Here is an 18,714-nt window from a genome sequence, read left to right as displayed (position 1 = left end):
AAATGCCATGAGTCTCGCTGAGATTCAGGCTCAGAGAGGCAACTTGTCCCTGCCTGTTTTGGAAGGCACCCTCCACAACTCAGCTGAGCACATGTCTCCATGTTATCATCTCAGGCCGGTTCATAAGCCTGCTACTATCCTCGGCCAGTGGGTACTCAGGGGAGGCAGTGAAAAGTCACTGCTTCGTGAGCATACATGCAAGAAGCGCTGGGTACACTGGCAGAAGAAATGAGATGAGCTCTTGAATGCTTTCAGGGTTGGGACGCAAGGCTGACCCTGGGAGACATTGCAGGGCTGTGATGAGCAGGTTGCGACTCACGCTCCATTTCTCTGGGGCTTTTAGTCTTCTTCTTCCCTGCTTGCTTATTTTTGGTGCTCTGGTATCAGTTCAGGGAGCTCTAATGACAACTGGTGGTAAGCTCAGGACAGAAGCCACTTGCTCGACCTTGCAGAGCGCGTAGCTAACTGAGGGAGGAGGAGGAGGAGGAGAAATGAACACGCGTCTCCAGCTGTGCTGCACAAAGTCTTTAATGAGAAGGAGGAAATGCAGTGGCTCGGAACAGAGACCGAGAAGCACGTCTGCAGGGTTCCGGGAGGCACAGAGAATGGCCCATTTCCCAAGGACAAGCTCCAGGCAAAGCGCTTGCCTTTCCCCATTCCGATCTACCCGGTGGCAATGCCAGCCCACCAAGAGCAGGCCCTAACTCCGGCACACTCCCTCCGTCAGCAGGAGGTTCAGCAAAGCAGAAGAGAACGAGCCCTTTCCTGAGGAGCTCAGAGCAAAGCAGAGCCAGAGGAGACACGGCGAGGCCTGCAGTGCGGCGAGGAGCAGCAGGCACAGGTCCCTTCTGCCAGGTGGGATGAGGACACTCAGCCCACCTGCAAGCCGTGGCTACGCTCCTGCTGCTGCAGGATCCCCGTCTTCCTTGGTGCTCCAAAGGGGATGATCTGCTGGCTTCAGCAGTTCAGACCGCAGCGGGTGGGAGGCAGACACAGCCCTGACCCCCCCAGACCAAGGGAGCCCCCAGAAGAGATGGGAACCCCCCCGGCGCTGAGGGAGCTCCCAACAGCAGCTGACAGCGAGGATCCCACGGCTGTGCTCTGAGGGAAAGAGGTGAGGATGGGGCCCGGCAGGGTCACCACCACCGGGGAGGCCTGGATGGCCACCGTCGAGTCAGCGCAGCGGGCGACACAGGGCTCACTGCAGCTGCTTGCAAGTGGGGTTGGGCCGGAGGCGCCGCAGGGCGTTGGGAGACAGGGTCTGAAGCAAGACATCTCTCGGCGAGGGAGGCAAAGCTGAAACGCAGAGCAGGCAGGGAGCACGAACATCAGTATCAGTCTGTCTGTCTTTTCCTCAGCTCCCTCCGTGGAGACGCTTTGTTTTCAAAACACCCAGTACGCCTACAGTTCCCACAGCCATCATCGCGCCCTCCGAGTTGCACGGCACAGGAAGGCTGACCCACTTTTGGAACAGGCCCCAGCGCAGTGGCTCTAAAGCGCCCGTGGAAAGACCGATCATACCCCATCTCCATCGTTGCTTTGAAGATGGCACTGGATGCACTTGGCCATGTGGTTAGAGACCATCAGCTAAAGGTGCAATGCTGGTGGGCAGGCCTCCCTGCAGCTGAGCCCCACGGATCCCCTTCGGCTTGAAAGAACCCTCCGCTTCCCACCTCTCCCCAGCCACCTCCACCAGAAGGCAAAGAGATTGCAGCCCTTCGACAGTTGTATGGCAGGGCAAAGCTGAGGCAGCCCAAGCATCAGCCTCAGTAGCCACCAAGACAGCAGTTCAGCTCACAGAGAGAGATGGAGCGGACTCGGGCTTACCTTGCTCCTCGAGGAAAGGGAGGCAAGAGAGGAGGATGCAGAGCCTGGAGCAGCGCAGGCTTTTATGCTGTGTCCCAGAGCCCTGGCGGGGGGGGCCACAAACATTCCTTGCTCATGAAGCATCTCAACACCTAGTAGTTGCAGCTTGCCGAGGCCTCTCTGATGATTAAGCCCTTGCCTCTTTCACTTGAAATGTTTTGCTCCCACTGCGTATCGTCTAACATCAGTATAATTAATTTGTTTCCAGCCCTGCTAAGACCTATTGGCTCGGTGGTCTCAGGCTATCTGTGCAGAGATTTTAAGTGACTGTGTCCTTCCCACACCCAAATTAACCTGTTTTGCTCAGCAAGGTCATCCCAGACGCCAGAGGCCTAGATGGCCTGCTTTTGAGCAGAGGCTGAGGGCAGGGAGCCAAAAGATCGTGGTTCTTTCTCCTGGGTCAGGGATGGAGTGGCCCATTCCATGCATTTCAAATTTCAGAGGGACATCGGATCAGTCTCCCAGAGCACCTCGGAGTCACATGAGCCCTTGAGCAACCACCAAAAGGCAATGCCTTGGAAGACAGCAAATGCAGGAGGTTGCATAGAAGCACCAGTTGATTCAGGAATGGTGCTAAAATGTGTGGAAAAGCCCTTGACGAAAGCGGCACTTTGGGACTATAAGCTCTGGTATCCCTGGTACGCCTCAGGCTGGGGCAACGTGTCCACTGAAGTCCACAGCAGGGTGACTCATGTTTGCCTGGAGTTCAGGGTTTTTCCCAACTCTTCCACATCACGATGACTCCCAGGTGCTCTGGGAGACTGATCCGATGTCCCTTTGTAGTTTGAAATGCATGGAATGGGCCACCCCATCCCTCACCCAGGAAAGAGGGCTGTGAGCTTTTGGCTCCCTGCCCTCAGCCTCTCCTCAAAAGCAGGCCATCCAGGCCTCTGGCGTCTGGGATGACCTTGCTGAGCAAAACAGGTCAATTTGGGCGTGGGTCTCTTTCAGAGAAGGACGCGGGCATCTCTTTGATCACAAAACCATGCTGTGGTAGAGCCTGATGAGCGTAAGCTAGGTCCTCCTGGCTGTCGCTCCGGCCCACAGGGGTCTTCCTTCCAGCCCACAAAGGACTTCCTTTGACGTTGAGCTTTGCCACATCCCTGGTGAGATGGGGCTCTTCTCCCATATGGGATTGTGCAGTCTTGACGTTCTGCTTAAACTTACTCACAGTCTCCTGTGTGTCTACTAGGTGTTGAGATGCTTCATGAGCAAGGAATGTTTGTGGCCCCCCCCGCCAGGGCTCTGGGACACAGCATAAAAGCCTGCGCTGCTCCAGGCTCTGCATCCTCCTCTCTTGCCTCCCTTTCCTCGAGGAGCAAGGTAAGCCCGAGTCCGCTCCATCTCTCTCTGTGAGCTGAACTGCTGTCTTGGTGGCTACTGAGGCTGATGCTTGGGCTGCCTCAGCTTTGCCCTGCCATACAACTGTCGAAGGGCTGCAATCTCTTTGCCTTCTGGTGGAGGTGGCTGGGGAGAGGTGGGAAGCGGAGGGTTCTTTCAAGCCGAAGGGGATCCGTGGGGCTCAGCTGCAGGGAGGCCTGCCCACCAGCATTGCACCTTTAGCTGATGGTCTCTAACCACATGGCCAAGTGCATCCAGTGCCATCTTCAAAGCAACGATGGAGATGGGGTATGATCGGTCTTTCCACGGGCGCTTTAGAGCCACTGCGCTGGGGCCTGTTCCAAAAGTGGGTCAGCCTTCCTGTGCCGTGCAACTCGGAGGGCGCGATGATGGCTGTGGGAACTGTAGGCGTACTGGGTGTTTTGAAAACAAAGCGTCTCCACGGAGGGAGCTGAGGAAAAGACAGACAGACTGATACTGATGTTCGTGCTCCCTGCCTGCTCTGCGTTTCAGCTTTGCCTCCCTCGCCGAGAGATGTCTTGCTTCAGACCCTGTCTCCCAACGCCCTGCGGCGCCTCCGGCCCAACCCCACTTGCAAGCAGCTGCAGTGAGCCCTGTGTCGCCCGCTGCGCTGACTCGACGGTGGCCATCCAGGCCTCCCCGGTGGTGGTGACCCTGCCGGGCCCCATCCTCACCTCTTTCCCTCAGAGCACAGCCGTGGGATCCTCGCTGTCAGCTGCTGTTGGGAGCTCCCTCAGCGCCGGGGGGGTTCCCATCTCTTCTGGGGGCTCCCTTGGTCTGGGGGGGTCAGGGCTGTGTCTGCCTCCCACCCGCTGCGGTCTGAACTGCTGAAGCCAGCAGATCATCCCCTTTGGAGCACCAAGGAAGACGGGGATCCTGCAGCAGCAGGAGCGTAGCCACGGCTTGCAGGTGGGCTGAGTGTCCTCATCCCACCTGGCAGAAGGGACCTGTGCCTGCTGCTCCTCGCCGCACTGCAGGCCTCGCCGTGTCTCCTCTGGCTCTGCTTTGCTCTGAGCTCCTCAGGAGAGGGCTCGTTCTCTTCTGCTTTGCTGAACCTCCTGCTGACGGAGGGAGTGTGCCGGAGTTAGGGCCTGCTCTTGGTGGGCTGGCATTGCCACCGGGTAGATCGGAATGGGGAAAGGCAAGCGCTTTGCCTGGAGCTTGTCCTTGGGAAACGGGCCATTCTCTGTGCCTCCCGGAACCCTGCAGACGTGCTTCTCGGTCTCTGTTCCGAGCCACTGCATTTCCTCCTTCTCATTAAAGACTTTGTGCAGCACTGCTGGAGTCTCGTGGTGGTTTGTTCTCCTCCCCCTCAGTTTGCCAACATAGCTGCAGGGATGTCGTGGGTTAAGCCCAGCTGGCAACTAAGCACCACACGGCTGCTTGCTGTCCAAAGAATATATAAGCATGTGACGCACAATGCAATTGCTCACCACACAGAACCTGATGCTCAGCCCATTTCTGAGCTGTGATCCCTTCTCCCTCCCGCCCCCACCGCCAGCTCCCCCAGTTAAATACTGAGCATGACATCATACAGTATCGAGCTTGGCTAGTTCGGGTCAGCTGTCCTGGCTGGGTCCCCTCCAGCTCCTTGTGAAAGTAAACTCTATCCCAGCTGACCCCAGGAGAAAGGAAGAGGGAGAACCTGCTCTCTCCCATGACCGTGAGTCTGTCCCCATGCACGGGGCACTGCCAGTTGTGGGTGGAGCTCCCTGAACTGATACCAGAGCACCGAAAATAAACAAGCAGGCAAGAGAAAGACAGAAAAGCCTCAGAGAAATGGATGGCACCAGAAGCAATGGACAGAGGTGGGAATACAAGTACTGCCACACACAGTGGTAATCAAAGATGGGAAACGGTTGCCCAGGGAGTGTTGTAGCGTCTCCACCTTTGGAGGTGTCCCACATCCAAGCAGACAAGGCCCTGAATAGCCTCCTCCACTTGAGGCTGCTTTGAGCCTTGCGTGGAGTGCATGCTCTCCACCTGAGGTGTTGTGTGATTCTCTGAGCCAGTGCTGGATGCCCTCATCCAGGAGCAGCCATCAAGACCAAGGGAGCAGAGAGGGGGCAGGGTCCAGCGCTCAGGACAGCTGCAGAGGTTTGGTGGGCACAGGGCAGCAGAAGGGGCACTGGTGTCAGTCCCAGGGCTGGGAGCACAGGAAAGGACGGAAGATGAGAGTGCATTAAACCGTTGACCCGACAGCAAGGCAAGGCTGCTAATCATAGAATCATAGAATCATTTATGTGGGAAGAGACCTTCAAGATCATCGAGTTCAACCTTCATCTGTGCCCACTAAACCCTGTTATGGAGTACCCCGTCTACACGTTTTTTGAATACCTCCAGGGATGGTGACTCAACCACTTCTCTGGGCAGCCTATTCCAATGTGTGACAACCCTCTTAGTAATGAAATTTTCCCTAATATCTAACCTAAATCTCCCTTGCCACAACTTGAGGCCATTTCCTCTCGTCCTATCTCCAGCCACCTGACAGAAGAGAGCAGCACCCACCTCACTACAACCCCCCTTCAGTTAGTTGTAGGGAGCTAAATGTCTAATCATGCTGAGGAAAGCCCTGAGGGAGCCAAAAGCTCAAGGTCCCACTGAGATTTGAACTGAGATGGCTGGATTCAGAGTCCAGAGTGCTCACCATTACACCATGGGACCTCCTGGACAGATGTGGTCTTTCCCCTGTGGCTACCCTTGCCAAGCCACGTGCTCCTGGCTGAGCCTGGCAGTCTCTCCATCTCCCTGGGCATCACCAAGTGCAGCCTTCCTTCAGGGCTACCGGGCAACTCTCTGCTCACAGGATCTTTCCAGGGAGTGGCAGAGCACTTTGTGCGAGCCTGGCATGCCCTCTCTTACAAGACCCAGGCTGGTAACCTGGGAGAATCTTGCTTTTTCCTCGTTAGACATGTTTATGAATTTTCCAGCTTAACCTCTTCAACGTTGCACCTTGCAGACTACATTCATGGCTCAGTGATCTGTGGCTCGATGCTTGCACTTGGCGGTCTCTGCTGCTGCCTCCCTTCACCCCCATGTTGGACAGCCTCCCAGTCTGCCTGTGTAAGTTATTGCCTCTCCTGTTCTCACCTTGTACCTCATACTAAGCAGCCGTTAACCACGTATCCTTACTCTTGGTTGCGGTCCTAGCCAAGCGCCTGAACTTGCCGAAGGGGGCGACCAAGAGAGAGGGCAGGGGATGAGGTTCAACAGGGAAGAGCTGGCAGGAGGACCCAAGGCAAGTTGTTATGGGTTGCACAAGCTGGACTGCCTTCCTCTACTGGGACAGTCCTGGCTGACTTCAGACCCTGGTCCTCTTTTCCAGGACACGCTGTCCCCTTCTGCCCCAAAGCGGCCCTTCCCTCAGTGAGAATGAGGTTTTTCTCTCCTGAGGCTGCTCCAGACTGGTCCAGGCTTAGCTGAATTCTACTATTAGCTCAAGGCAGCTCTCCCACATGCCCTGGGTCCACATGGCCAAGGGTCCGTGCACACAGTGGGGAGAAGCTGCACTGGTGCTATCCTCCTTGTGCCAAAGTTTGAGTCTGTGTGTTGAGAACAGGGCCCTTCCTCCCAGCAGTCAGACAGGAGGAAACAGAGGCGGGGACAATCTGCTGGATCTCAGACTTAGCCCGGGACACTGAGGACACAACTGCCTGGTGCCTTTGGACTGCCCAAAGCACTGGGCTGGCAGCAGGTACTTCTGAACCCGCAGGACAGACCAGGCTGCCGTGCCCAAGCCTAAGATATCAAATGGCAGGTTACATTCAGAGAGGGCGTGAGAAACACCTAGTCACGGGAGAAGGGTTAAATTTCCAGAGAGTCACAAATCTGAAAGCATGTCCCGGAGAAGCAGCATTGCTGAGGGGTTTCCTCATCCATCCCTGGGATCTGCAGGACCGAGCAGGGTGGGAGGAGTGCCGGGGAGCAGCAAGAGCAGGGCCCAATCTCTGAAGGTCTTGCAAAGAGGTGGAGGGACCCCCCACTCCAGGGGCTGGAGCACGGGGAAAGGGACAGCCCTTTCCCATGCAGATGCTGTGCCGCTGCAGGAGGAGGGATGTCCCTTCTGGGGCTGAGACAGCGTTTCTGCAAGCAATGGAGGGTCTTCCTGGGGCTCTGCTAGTCTCACCCAGCACTCGGGGAGAAAGGATTCTGGGCCAGTGGGTTGTGTGGGCCAGTGTCCACAAGGCAGCTTCCCTGCTCGGGGCATTTTGTCCTTGGTTTCCTTCCTGGCAGCACTGCCTGCTGGGGCTGCCGTGGTCCCCAGACTGTTTGCTTCCCCAAGGTCACGGCAAATGTTCCGTCCACTGTAGCCTCCGATGCTGCTCCTCCCTGCGGGACACCGCGGGGAGGACACTTTGTGCCCCCCTTACAGGCTTCCATGGGCAGCCAGAGATCTCCCAGAGCTCCCCAGCCCCTGGGAGCTGCAGCTCAGGCCAGGCTGGCTCACGCAGGAGGCCACGCCACTCCTGGGTCCTGCACTCCCCAGGTCTTTCTGGCCGAGGGCAGGCCTTGGCAAGCCAGAGAGCCACCTTCACACAGCAGAAGCCCCCTCACCGTCTCTTCTCCAGGCTGAACAATCCCAGCTCCTTCAGCATCTCCCTCAATCCCGACACGCTCCGGCATGCTCTGATACCACCTTGTGCATGTCCCCCCTTCCTCTTCCTCTTCCTGTGTGCACAGGAGGACCTCTTCTGTGGCTCATACTTCCTGACTGCGGTCCTTCTGAAAAATGCCACCAGTGCTCGTGCAACCTGTGGTGGGATTGCGTGAGGATGCCTCTGTCCCGTCAGCAGTGTTGGAGAGAGTCTGCCATGCCCCTTACTGGTCTCTTACTGGTGGGCCTTTACTCCCACCTGCTCCTCTTCCCATTGGTGCTGTCCATGTTTGCTGGTGAGGAACTGCCAGTTCGGGGAAACTTTCTGGGTTGAAATCCTGCTGGTCAATGCCACGTGCTGGATTGGCACCTACAGAATGTGCCACTGGGCCTGAAAGAGGGAAGGACGCATCGCAGGGGCTCTCCAGCTTTGGGAGCAGAGGGCAGAGGAGCTCCCTGATGACTAAGGAGAGGGAAAAGTTGCCCCATCTCCAAAACGGGGGAAGAAGCACTTTCTGGGGAACCAAGGAAAGGTGATGATAAACTGGAGCGAGTTCAGCGGAGGATCCCTAGGATAGTCAGGGGCTGGGGGGGCCTTGTAAGGAAAGGCTGCGGACCCAAGGCTTGCTCAGCTGGGAGAAGAAAATGCTTAGCGGGGATCTAATAGGAGCCTCCTGGTGCCTACCAGGAGGCTACTGCGATGGCTGGAGGATGAGAGCCATGGTCAGAAACTGAGCAGGCAGTTTGTGACTGGCACAAACACAAATGATCACCCAGAGGGTGCCTAAGCATGGGAACAGGGGTCCAGAGAGGCTGTGAAACGTCTGTCCTCAAGGTATTTTATGACCTGAAAGGACAAAGCACTGATCAGCTGGTGGGAGCCTGCCTGAAGCAGGAGGATGCACTCTCTGACTCCCTGAAATGCCCTCCAGCCAGAAGGGTTGTTGGAGGGGAAAGCGGAAGCAGGGAGAGAGGGTTTTGTGGGTGAATGTTTGAAGAATGTCCAAAGCCCCACATTTCAGGGGAGAGGAGAGGCATGCAGAATGTGACTTTTGTAGGGGAGAGTGGAAAAGTGGAATTCCCCAGGGGCTCTCCTCCTTCCATGATTCTGTTCTAGGCCTACCCACCTGCTACTGGTGAGAGAAGGGGAGTCAAAAGAATCTCAGTAGATATAGTAGAGATAGGGGATGAAAGACGATGGAAAAGTGGAATTCCCCAGGGGCTCTCCTCCTTCCATGATTCTGTTCTAGGCCTACCCACCTGCTACTGGTGAGAGAAGGGGAGTCAAAAGAATCTCAGTAGATATAGTAGAGATAGGGGATGAAAGACGATGTTTGACGCTTACATTGTTGAAATTAGCTGAGGCAGAGACAGTTCCTGCTAAGAAGCAGGAGCTGGCCCCAAGAACCAGCCAATGAGGCAGAGACAGTTCCTGATAAGCAGCAGAATGCGCGTTTTGTAGGGGAGAGTGGAAAAAGGAATTGCATCGGGACTCTGTAGCAGCATTACCTCTGCTAAGCCAGTGGCAGCGGTGGCGGTTGGGATATGCAGCAAGACATAACCTCCAGAATGCCTAGAGGAGCAAGACCATCCCCTCAGGGGGGGAGAGGGAAGGAAACCAAGAGAAAGACAAGCCTGTCAGGAGTGGGACTCGAACCCACGCCTCCCAGGGAGACTGCAACCTGAATGCAGCGCCTTAGACCACTCGGCCATCCTGACCCCCTGCTTCGGTGAGCGTTGCCTCTGCCACTCTGCCCCCCTGCAGGTGCCAGAGCCAGCCCACCTCAGCCAGCCTCCTCCTGGCACTGCTGCAGGGGGAGCTGTATCCTGGGAGCACCCTTGCCCTGCTCCCACCAAGGGCGGCTGACAGGCGACTGCAGCACCTACACGCACTTCAGGACTGCACAGTAGCCAGCACAGGGGCAGCTCCTTGCAAAGGCCAAGGCACTCCTTCACGGGAGCAACCAAAGGAACCATCACAAATTACGTCTCTCTACATGCCAACATCATGTCAAGGGGCTCCGGGCACACACCTACCTTTCCCATGACTTCCTCCATTCCTCCAGAGCCTGAGGAGATGGCGAGCTAAGCATTTGGCCCACAATCCTGCCTCGTGGACTGTTCCTGGGGCAACAAGGGTGCTTCCGTCTTCCCTCCTCGGAGGTGGGAAGCCTGGGCAAGGAGGGCTCTGCCACACCAACCTCTGGGTGAGTGCTGTGCCGATCTCAAGGAGCCAGCGTGTGGGAAAGGGACTGGAGAGTCATGCTGAAAGCACAGAGGATGCGCCAAGTGCAGAGCAACGACTGAGCTCCCATTCCTGTGGGGAAGAGGCTCACTTATTGCGCATGGTGCAGAGGAAGGAGGGCACAGATCTCTCTGGGACTTGTTGCTTCATGGAAGGAGCTAGACTGCAAGGCATCTCAGGCGGTCACTAGTCCAAATGCCTGCTCAAAGCAGGGCTAGCCCCAAAGCTAGAGCAGGCGGCTCAGTGCGTGAGCCCCACTGAAACCCGAGTGTGACACCCAGGCATGGAGAATCCCAAAGTTCTCCAGGCACCTGCTGCAGCGCTTCAACGCTGCCTGAGAATCTCTGAATGGTACAAAGCAGCCCCTGCAGCCTGCTGTTGCTAAATGGGGAAGGCACTATGGAGCTAGGCAGAAGAAAAGCTTGCCTGCGTTGGCCAGGAATCGCACCCGGGTCAACTGCTTGGAAGGCAGCTATGCTCACCACTATACCACCAACGCTCCTGGGCCACTCCTGCCTCCCGCTCCTCCAGCCCGGAGCCTGGCCTCCCTCCTGCTCCTCCCCGTCCCGGTCTTGCCTGCCTCCTGCTCCTCCCCGTCCCGGTCTTGCCTGCCTCCTGCTCTGCCAGGTCACAAACTGCCCTCTTGCCTGCTCCTCCGCTTCAGAGACCATCCCGCCTCCTCCTTCCAGCCCCCTGCACACATACACACGACCTCAAGCTGCTGGCACCCGGGTGTGCTTCTCTGCGTGTGAGCTCTTGGCTACGGAAACGCCAGCTGCTGGGTGCTGGTAACGGTGACGCTCCCCATCTGTGTTCGTACGTGGGCCAGCTGCGCACGTACTATGCAGGTGCACGTGCGTTTGCGTGTACATACCTGGGGTGGTTTAAGCACAGACAAACGCCCACCCAGCTGCTCACTACTTTCCCCACCCGCAGGGCGATGCAGAGCACTGAAAACACAATGAGAAATCTCATGGCTCAAGATAAACACACGGACATGGCTTAGCAAAAACTCTTGTGGGAAAATCAGGCTTGACTTGGGCAAAATTAATTCTTTGCCACTCAAAACAGATGCAAGTAGTGAGAAACAGAAAGACAAACATAAAACACCGCCTTTCCTCTCCCCTGTGCCGGGACAACTCCAGTGCTTCACACCAGACTCCTCTACTCTCCCAAGGAGGACGTGTCTCTGCTCTTACCCACTTTTTTTCTTCCCACCTCTCTCTGCCCGGCGTTTTCTGCCCTTTCTGGAATATGTTTTCACAGAGGGGCCACCAATGTTGACGACGGCTCAGCTGTCTTGTGTGGTGGGTCCACTGCGGAGCTGGAACTGACTGTGTCTGACACAGGGCAGCCCCTTATCTCTTCCCACAGAGGCCATTCTGCAGCACCCCCTGACCCCTCCACTGCCAAAACCTTGCCATGTGTAGCCAAGACAGTGCCCATGGGGAATACCAGAGGGCATAACGCTGAGGTAGCGCGGTCGGAGTCTGCCCCAGTCGGAGTCACAATCACGCTGTCCTGGGCTAACGTGTGGCTGCATGAGGTACCCTTTGGTTGAATTAAAAAGGCACAGCAACCAGCCTGGGTTTCTTCCTAGGCACTGGATATGTCCGTAGCTTGTAGACGTGTGTAGTAGTAGCTCAGCAATCAGCAAGTAAAAAGCAGGCAATGCTAGGGTAACAATTCTCTGTCTATATAATGTGCAAATAGGCCAGGTGGATCATTTCTAGCACAAGTTTCTTGGTCTATGTAGCTTGGCCGGATCTGAGCATCTGCCACATTCCATGCTGCGTGCCCGTAAGCAATTTGTTTTGCAGGACTCCGCGCATTACCTGTTCCTGGGCTAAAATCTGCCTTGTGCTGCCACTGGTTTTGGGGATGGATGATTGCTTTGGTGAATGCCCATGCCGGCACTGATGAATGATGAAGTACACGTGCCCAGGACGTACCTTCCCCTACATACACGGGGGGGCACCATTTTCTTTCAGCTGCCATTTTCTTATTAAGCACCACAACCACCATGTTTTCATACTGCTCTGTGATTGGCTGGCAGCCATTTCTGGACCCCGTCATACCCACCTGCTCTCAGGCAGACCTGTGAATGGCTGTCAGGACCAGCCAACCCTACCTGTGTACCCAGAAGGACGTCAGGCAAGGAAGCCCCCACTCGCTAAACAAAGGGAAGAGGCAACTTCTGACAGCGTCATTCCCCGTGGGTTCTCCCATTGCTTTGTGATTGCCGGACAGCCATTTTTGACACTGTCATGCCCGCATGTACTCAGATCTCCTTCTCAGGGACTGTCCGCTTCCTTTGGACCAAGAAGTGTTTGGATAGAAAAAGATATACCGTGCAGTGGTATCCACTATGGAATGAAGACGAGCACTTAGCACAAGCGATGTTCCTGTGGCTGGCCCATTGCCTGCAGAGCCAGAGGCGACCTCACAGTCAACATGCAAGCAATCTTCTGGCTTCTGGCCAGTCAGGTGCTCAGGTAGCAGGGAGCTCACCTGCAGACACCCATGCTATCTTCCTGCTGCCAGCTCGTGAAGCACTCAGGCAAGAAAGACCTATAGAAGAGGCCACTCTCAATTATCTTTGAAAGGTCGTGACAACTGGGAGAGGTTCCTGAGTGCTGGAAGAAAGTCATTGTCACTCCTATCTTCCAAAAGGCACAAAGGAGAATGGGGGCAACAGCAGGCTGGTCCGCCTCACCTCGATCCCTGGGAAGGGGAAGGAGCAACTCATCCTGGAAACCCTTTCCAGACACGTGAAGAACAAGAATGCTATTGGTCTTGTTTTCATTGCATTCTACTCCTAGCTCATTTCTGTCAGACTGTGCTTTTCTGGTTTTCGGGGGGGGAAGGGCGGGGGGTGTCTGTGTGTGTGTGTGGTGTGTGTGTGTGTGTGTGTGGTATTTGCTAGGAAATCTCAAGCTGCGCTAGCCAGTGAGGAGAGTGGATTGGCATCAGGGACTGCCCAGGGCTGGAGCAGGACGCTGGACAAACCAGGCCTGGGCTCCAGGCATGGATTCTGCACAGACCTGTGGTACAGTCTAGGGTTCAGAGCACCTGCTGATGTGCATGTGGGAGTGAGGGGGTGGGTGTCCAGCACTGAATTCCAGTCCTGAGCAGCCAGAAGAGAGGGAAAGGCTCGGGCTATGTGTGTGTTTTGTCTTGTAGTGAGCAAAAAAAGACAAAGAAAACACCGCCGTGCCTCCCAGTTTTTCCAGGCTCAGCTGCACTCCTTCACTGCAGACTACTCCAGCATGGGTTCTCCACATGCTGCGCTTCTGAACAGGAAAAATCTCTTTCAGTGTGGGCTCTTTCACAGGCTTCAGGCCCGTCAGGAAAAGTCTTCGCTGGCGTGTCTTCTCCGCAGGTTGCAGTTCCTTCAGGAATAGCCACCTGCTCCAGCCAGCATGGGTGCCCTGGGTGCCCCAAGCTTTGCAGATGGCTCAGTGTTGTGGAGGCCCCTGGAACCAGCTGTGTGTGGTGCAGGGCAGCCCCTCAGCTCTTCCCCACAGAGGCCACCCTGCAGCAGCCCCTCTCCCCACCACTACCAACACCTAGCCACGGATGGCCAATACAGTGCCCACTGGGAATACCTACTCAGCCCTGCTCCTGGCTGGAGCTGCGAGTGAGCACGGCAGCAAACAGACTAGGATGGAGAAAACCCCTAGATGGTCAAGCCGATTGCATTGGTGTTTCCCAAAGTAGCACCAGCCTTGTCGTCCTCCTCCCCACCTGCAGATTCGTGGAGGTCCCTGCTTGCGGCTGGGAAGTTGGGACTGAGCTGCCGGATGGGAAGGGAGAAATGCCTGTGTCCCCAGGACACCCACTTCCTTGTGGGGGGAGCTCTGCCTGCTGCTCCACAGCCACCCGTCTGGCTTGCCGAGGGGCACTATGGGAGTGCTGGCTCCTAAGAAGGCAAAGGAGAAAGAAGGTGGCAGTGGCAGAGAGAAGGGGCTGAGGGAACGGGAGGGCCACGGCCATGGGTGCCCAGAGAGCTAGAGCAGTGCAGGTTAAAAGCTGCTGGGAGAGGCAGCAGCTGTCAGGAGGAGGGGAAAAAAGAGACAATTAGCAGAGGATGGTTTCGATCCATCGACCTCTGGGTTATGGGCCCAGCACGCTTCCGCTGCGCCACTCTGCTCCCCCCAGCACCTCTGCCGGCACCTCCCACCGCCCTGCCCGATGCTCCCTGGCACTGCCAGCCCTCGTGCCTCCTTCCCTTCCTCTATCCTGGGCCCTCGCCCGGGCCAGAAGATTGGCTCTCTGGGAAGTTCTCCTCCTTTGGGCCTGGGGTGGGTAGCTCAAGGGCCTTGCCTTGCCCTTCTCCCCACATCTCCTGCCCATAACCCGGGATGGGGACTTTCTTCTTGACCAGCCAAGCTGGCTCTGCAGGCACTGAAGGAAACCCCGGAGCGAGGGGGCAGCCTTGTTGCTTTGCAGGGCAGAGGGGAGCTGCTCTCCAGCGAAGCGAGCTCAGGAGGGCTGCCACCCTGCCCAGAAATCCAGCTCCCAGGGGGCTGTGGGGCTGTGCCCGGCGTCAACGTCCGTTCTTTGCCGGCCGAGGAGGGAGACAAGGACGCTTAGCATTACCAAGCATAGAATTACCAAGGGAATTAATCCCTCTATTTTGGCTGTGCACATAGTGGTGCCCCAGCCTAATGCACGGAGGACCCCGAGACAGAGGAAAGCAGGGTTGGTATATGTTCACAATACAGTTGTGTCCACCAATCAAATTACTCGTGTTAAGGGGTGGGCTAATCAGTTACTATTGCTCCCCAAATCAGTATGTGCTTCTCCCGGGCAGGTGGTGTGGACAGATGCTCAGTGGGGTGTTAATCGTCATTGTTCTAAACCAATGTCCCGTGCAGGTGGAGGGGCTTTATGCTAGATTCAGGTTGATTGCTGTTCTGGCCGTGGCCGTATACCTGGGGTTTTTTTGAAAGACAAATCTCCCATTGGTTTATCATCTGCATGGGGTGTTCTCAGGCAGTGAGAGCCAGTTTAGGTTGGGTCTTCAGGTCACGTTGACCCTGAGGTAAAAGCCCTTAGTCCTAGGCAGTGTTCGTTCTTCTAAGCAAGTTGTCTAGCAGTTGGCGCCTTGCCTTTCAGACCAGCGGTGAAGGCCTTGCCCTGCCAGTGCTGTGCTGTGCTGTGCTGTGCTCCCCCACAGCCCCTGGCTTGTCCTCCCTCCTGGCGCAGGCCTGCCCTGGCTGCTCCCTGACAGCCGAGGGCTGCCCCCGCCACCATGCAGCATGCCAGGGAGTCAGAGAAACCCTAACCCCTCCTCTCCGTGCCTTAAGCGGTGACTATTCTGCCCAGCACTGCTGGGGTGGAGGTGCCTCCCAGTCACCCCAGGGCAGGTCCGGCTGAGCTGGACTGGGTCATGCCATGTCTTAAACGCTGCAAGGCCTCCCAGGAAGGCTGTGGGCAGTCTGAGCTGGAAGACCCTCTTGGTGACACTCTTCCCCCCACTTCTTGCCTGCTTGTGGTGGTGCATTTCTTCCCCCTGTCTGGGCTGAACTACAAGCTCAGGAATCCTCGCTAGGTCTTAGCGTAAGTGTAATGAATGGGGCAGTTAAGCATTCCTTGACCGTACCAGGAACTCTCACACAGCTAAGACAGGGAGTTATGCTGACTGTCTCAAGGACTCCTGCTGCCCAGCAAAAACAGAAACCGGAAGTAGAGATAACTAGTTCTCTCATAACAACCTTGAGACATGCCAGTCCTCCCCTGACAACTCTGGAGCATCCCGTATGTGAATCTTAAGTCATTCCCTGACAGCCTTGGAGCCTTCCTTACCTGAATCGTAACTCACGTGAAATGGTACCAGTGCAGCTGGAATCCCAGTAATTTTTTGATGACTAAAGCTAATCACGTCCCGTACCTATAAGCAGTGGTACTAAGTAAGACTCCTTGAGCTCTCCTGAACGGCAGCAGGCTGTGACCAGCATCTCTCTCTGAGTGGGATGCCTCTCAGAGCTCACAAACTTTTCTGTTTGCGAAGATCGGAGGTCTGTCGCTGAAAGCCAACAAGACCTGGGCTGATGCTCTCCACTCCTTGAGGCTCGACCCTTCGCAAGTTGAGAAAGATACTGAAGCATTCGACATGAATATTTTCATGGAACTCAGGGGGAATTTTTAACAGGTACCTCTTTCACTTGCTTATGTATAACTCTTAGTGCCTTTATGCACGTGTGTGTACTAACCTGAATATCCTATAGCAAGTATATTACAAGTTATTGCTTTTCAAATCTATACTGAAATCGCTGTTGGGAACTCTATTCAACTCTGAATGAATCTCAGGCTGCTAGTATACTCATAATCCCTTTAAATATAAATCGTTGACCAACTCTGGGACTAGGAGTTGATCCAGATGCACCTAGACTCTGACAGGAGTTTAGAAAGCAAGGGGGTCTTCTCTGAACCTTGTGACTCAATGGGAGGGTCTCCCTTACCCTTTTTACATTCCCAATCTCTGTACAAATCACGAGAAATCAATTCTAACTCGATTTTTCTTTCTATATTGCTTTTTTAACCTATTGCATTTTCGGTCTCTCTATACCTTAATTTATATATAACAATTTTCCTGTGTGCATTTCATCCATGAATTAAGTAATAGAGTGAACCTTGCCATCGAATTCTGCGAAGTCGCGCTTTTATATAAATTCCTATTAAATAATTTTTGCTAATACCATCGGAGGTGATTCTTTAAGCGGTCCAAACCACACCATTTTGTGACACTGCTGCTCCTCACCAGTCTGCCTTCATGACGCCTAAAGAGAGGCGCACTTTGTGAGTGCTGGAAAGATCTCCGATCCATGAGGTATCCTCCCTTAATCTTTAGCAATGAGGGCCATGTTGTGCAAGCTTTCTTTGGAGACGAGCTGCTGTACTTTCAGGCATAGGGAGGACAGCTGGTGGGGTTGTTCTGCTTGGGGTGTCAGGTGAGATCAGGCTCTTAAGTTCTTCTCAAGAACCAACAGTGGACCTCCTGTCATGGTTCATACTCAGCACTGGTCCATTCTCTTCCCCCAACATGCCTACCTTGTCAATGGGAGCAGGATTTCCCTTTCATCCAGCAGTTTCGGGGGTGGGGTGAGGACAAGTGCTGTAGGCAAGGGGCTTTTACTGTCTCCCTGGGCACCAGGCACAGTGTGGAGCCGAGTCCCACTGCTGGCTGCAGCGTGGTCAGTTGCAGGGAGCCCAAAAGGGGACCGTGTCCATCGCCTTCACCACTCGGCCACAACTACCTGCTCCAGCCCTCTCTGCCCTGCTGATCACGTGCCCTGCGCAATGGCGCCCGGCTCCTGGCAGTTTCAGGGCTAGGCTTTACTTGAAGTCCTGCATTTCAGACCTGCACGGAGCATGACAGCTACCAGGCTTCCAGAGGTCTTGAGAGGCGTAACCCTGGGGGCTACAACTGCAGCTTCCAGTGCCTTGTCCTCATCTGAGCATCTGGGATATCGTGCCTCAGCGGGGATGATTTCAATCCCTAGCTGCCATCTGTGCTGTTTCCAGGGAAGAAGAGAAGGCAGCTGTGTGGAGACAACCAGGTATGGTGGTAATTGTGGAGTGGGATATTACATCCCACTGCTTCTCAAATTTATATGAGGAGGACTCCAAGCCTGCTGTAAGCACTAACATGGGGAGAGTCCTCCAGGGAAGGTAGTGACCTCCCAGCAGCACCTTCAGCCTCTTGGGGACATAGGGTGGTGTCAACTCCTGAAGAAAAACCACGACTGCTGTGCAGGTTGTTGGTGTGTAGAGGGAATGGCTTGCAAGAGTGGGAGAGATCCATGGAAAGGGCGAGGTAGAGCCTGGCTGAGGAAAAGTGTGGAGGGGCAAAGGGAGGATAAATGGGGGGGGTGTGGATGATTTAAAGGGAGACTGGAGAGAGCTTGATTTGGTGGAATAGGTATGTCCAGAGCTTTTTTCCAGCACTGGCAAGCATTGTCCAATGCCTAAACATTTCCATAATTAGATGAAAGCAGTTCCTATTCCCTTTTGGCTCTGCAGCATGCATATTGCAAAAGTGGTTACAAGAGGACAGTGTGGAGATGGTGCGTTTGGCAGTGCCTGTCTGCATGCAGAGCAAGGGTGGGAGGGGGTTGCAGCCAAGAGGGTGAGCATAAAGAGTGGCTTGAGGCAGTGTGTGTGCGGGGGGCTGGAGGGAGGAGGCTGGCCAGTCTGTGAAGTGGAGGAGCAGGAGGCAGCACTGCCCAAAGCTGCATTGGTGGTATAGCGGTGAGCACAGCTGCCTTGCAAGCAGTTGACCCGACTTTGCTTCCTGGCCAAGGCAGACAGACATCTCTTCAGGCTGGCTCCAGGGTGGGTGCCTTACATCTTCTGCAGGCAGGCTCTTCTGCTCAAAAAATGCCAGCTTTCCCCTGGGGTTTAAAGCCCCTCGCCTCCCTGCAGCCTTAAGACGAAGAGAGACCAGTGCTTTCTACCTGTTGGGAGGGCTCCAGCCTAGGCTCCTCACTGCAGTGCTGGTACAAGAGCCAGCTGAGACGCTTTTTTGGCCTGGCACAGAACTGCACCTGCTGCTGGTGGTGGTTGCACCTGTCAAGACAAGCATGCTGCCATGGCAGGGTACAAGGGAAGATCAATAATGCCTAGGTGGTGGTCAAGGGAC

At 55.4% G+C, this 18,714-nt stretch overlaps 1 long non-coding RNA gene and 3 other non-coding genes across 4 annotated transcripts; all 4 read right to left on the bottom strand.

Annotated features, from left to right (window-relative positions):
* Positions 1 to 512: 512 nt before the first annotated feature.
* Positions 513 to 1,910, bottom strand: LOC115335840. The gene is made up of 2 exons (XR_003921554.2): positions 1,828 to 1,910; positions 513 to 1,296 (listed from the first exon to the last, which is right to left on the bottom strand). It is a non-coding gene; the product is annotated as an uncharacterized LOC115335840 (long non-coding RNA).
* Positions 1,911 to 9,458: 7,548 nt separating this feature from the next.
* On the bottom strand, positions 9,459 to 9,541 carry TRNAL-CAG. The gene has a single exon. It is a non-coding gene; the product is annotated as a tRNA-Leu (tRNA).
* Positions 9,542 to 10,494: 953 nt separating this feature from the next.
* On the bottom strand, positions 10,495 to 10,566 carry TRNAG-UCC. The gene has a single exon. It is a non-coding gene; the product is annotated as a tRNA-Gly (tRNA).
* A 3,582-nt stretch (positions 10,567 to 14,148) lies between these two features.
* Positions 14,149 to 14,220, bottom strand: TRNAM-CAU. The gene has a single exon. It is a non-coding gene; the product is annotated as a tRNA-Met (tRNA).
* Positions 14,221 to 18,714: the final 4,494 nt, after the last annotated feature.

This window comes from Aquila chrysaetos, chromosome 2 (genome assembly GCF_900496995.4).
Source record: "Aquila chrysaetos chrysaetos chromosome 2, bAquChr1.4, whole genome shotgun sequence".
In the NCBI taxonomy this organism is placed as follows: Eukaryota; Metazoa; Chordata; class Aves; order Accipitriformes; family Accipitridae; genus Aquila; species Aquila chrysaetos.
The sequence above is the reverse complement of the archived record's forward strand: the minus strand, read 5'-3'. Positions and strand labels throughout refer to the sequence as shown.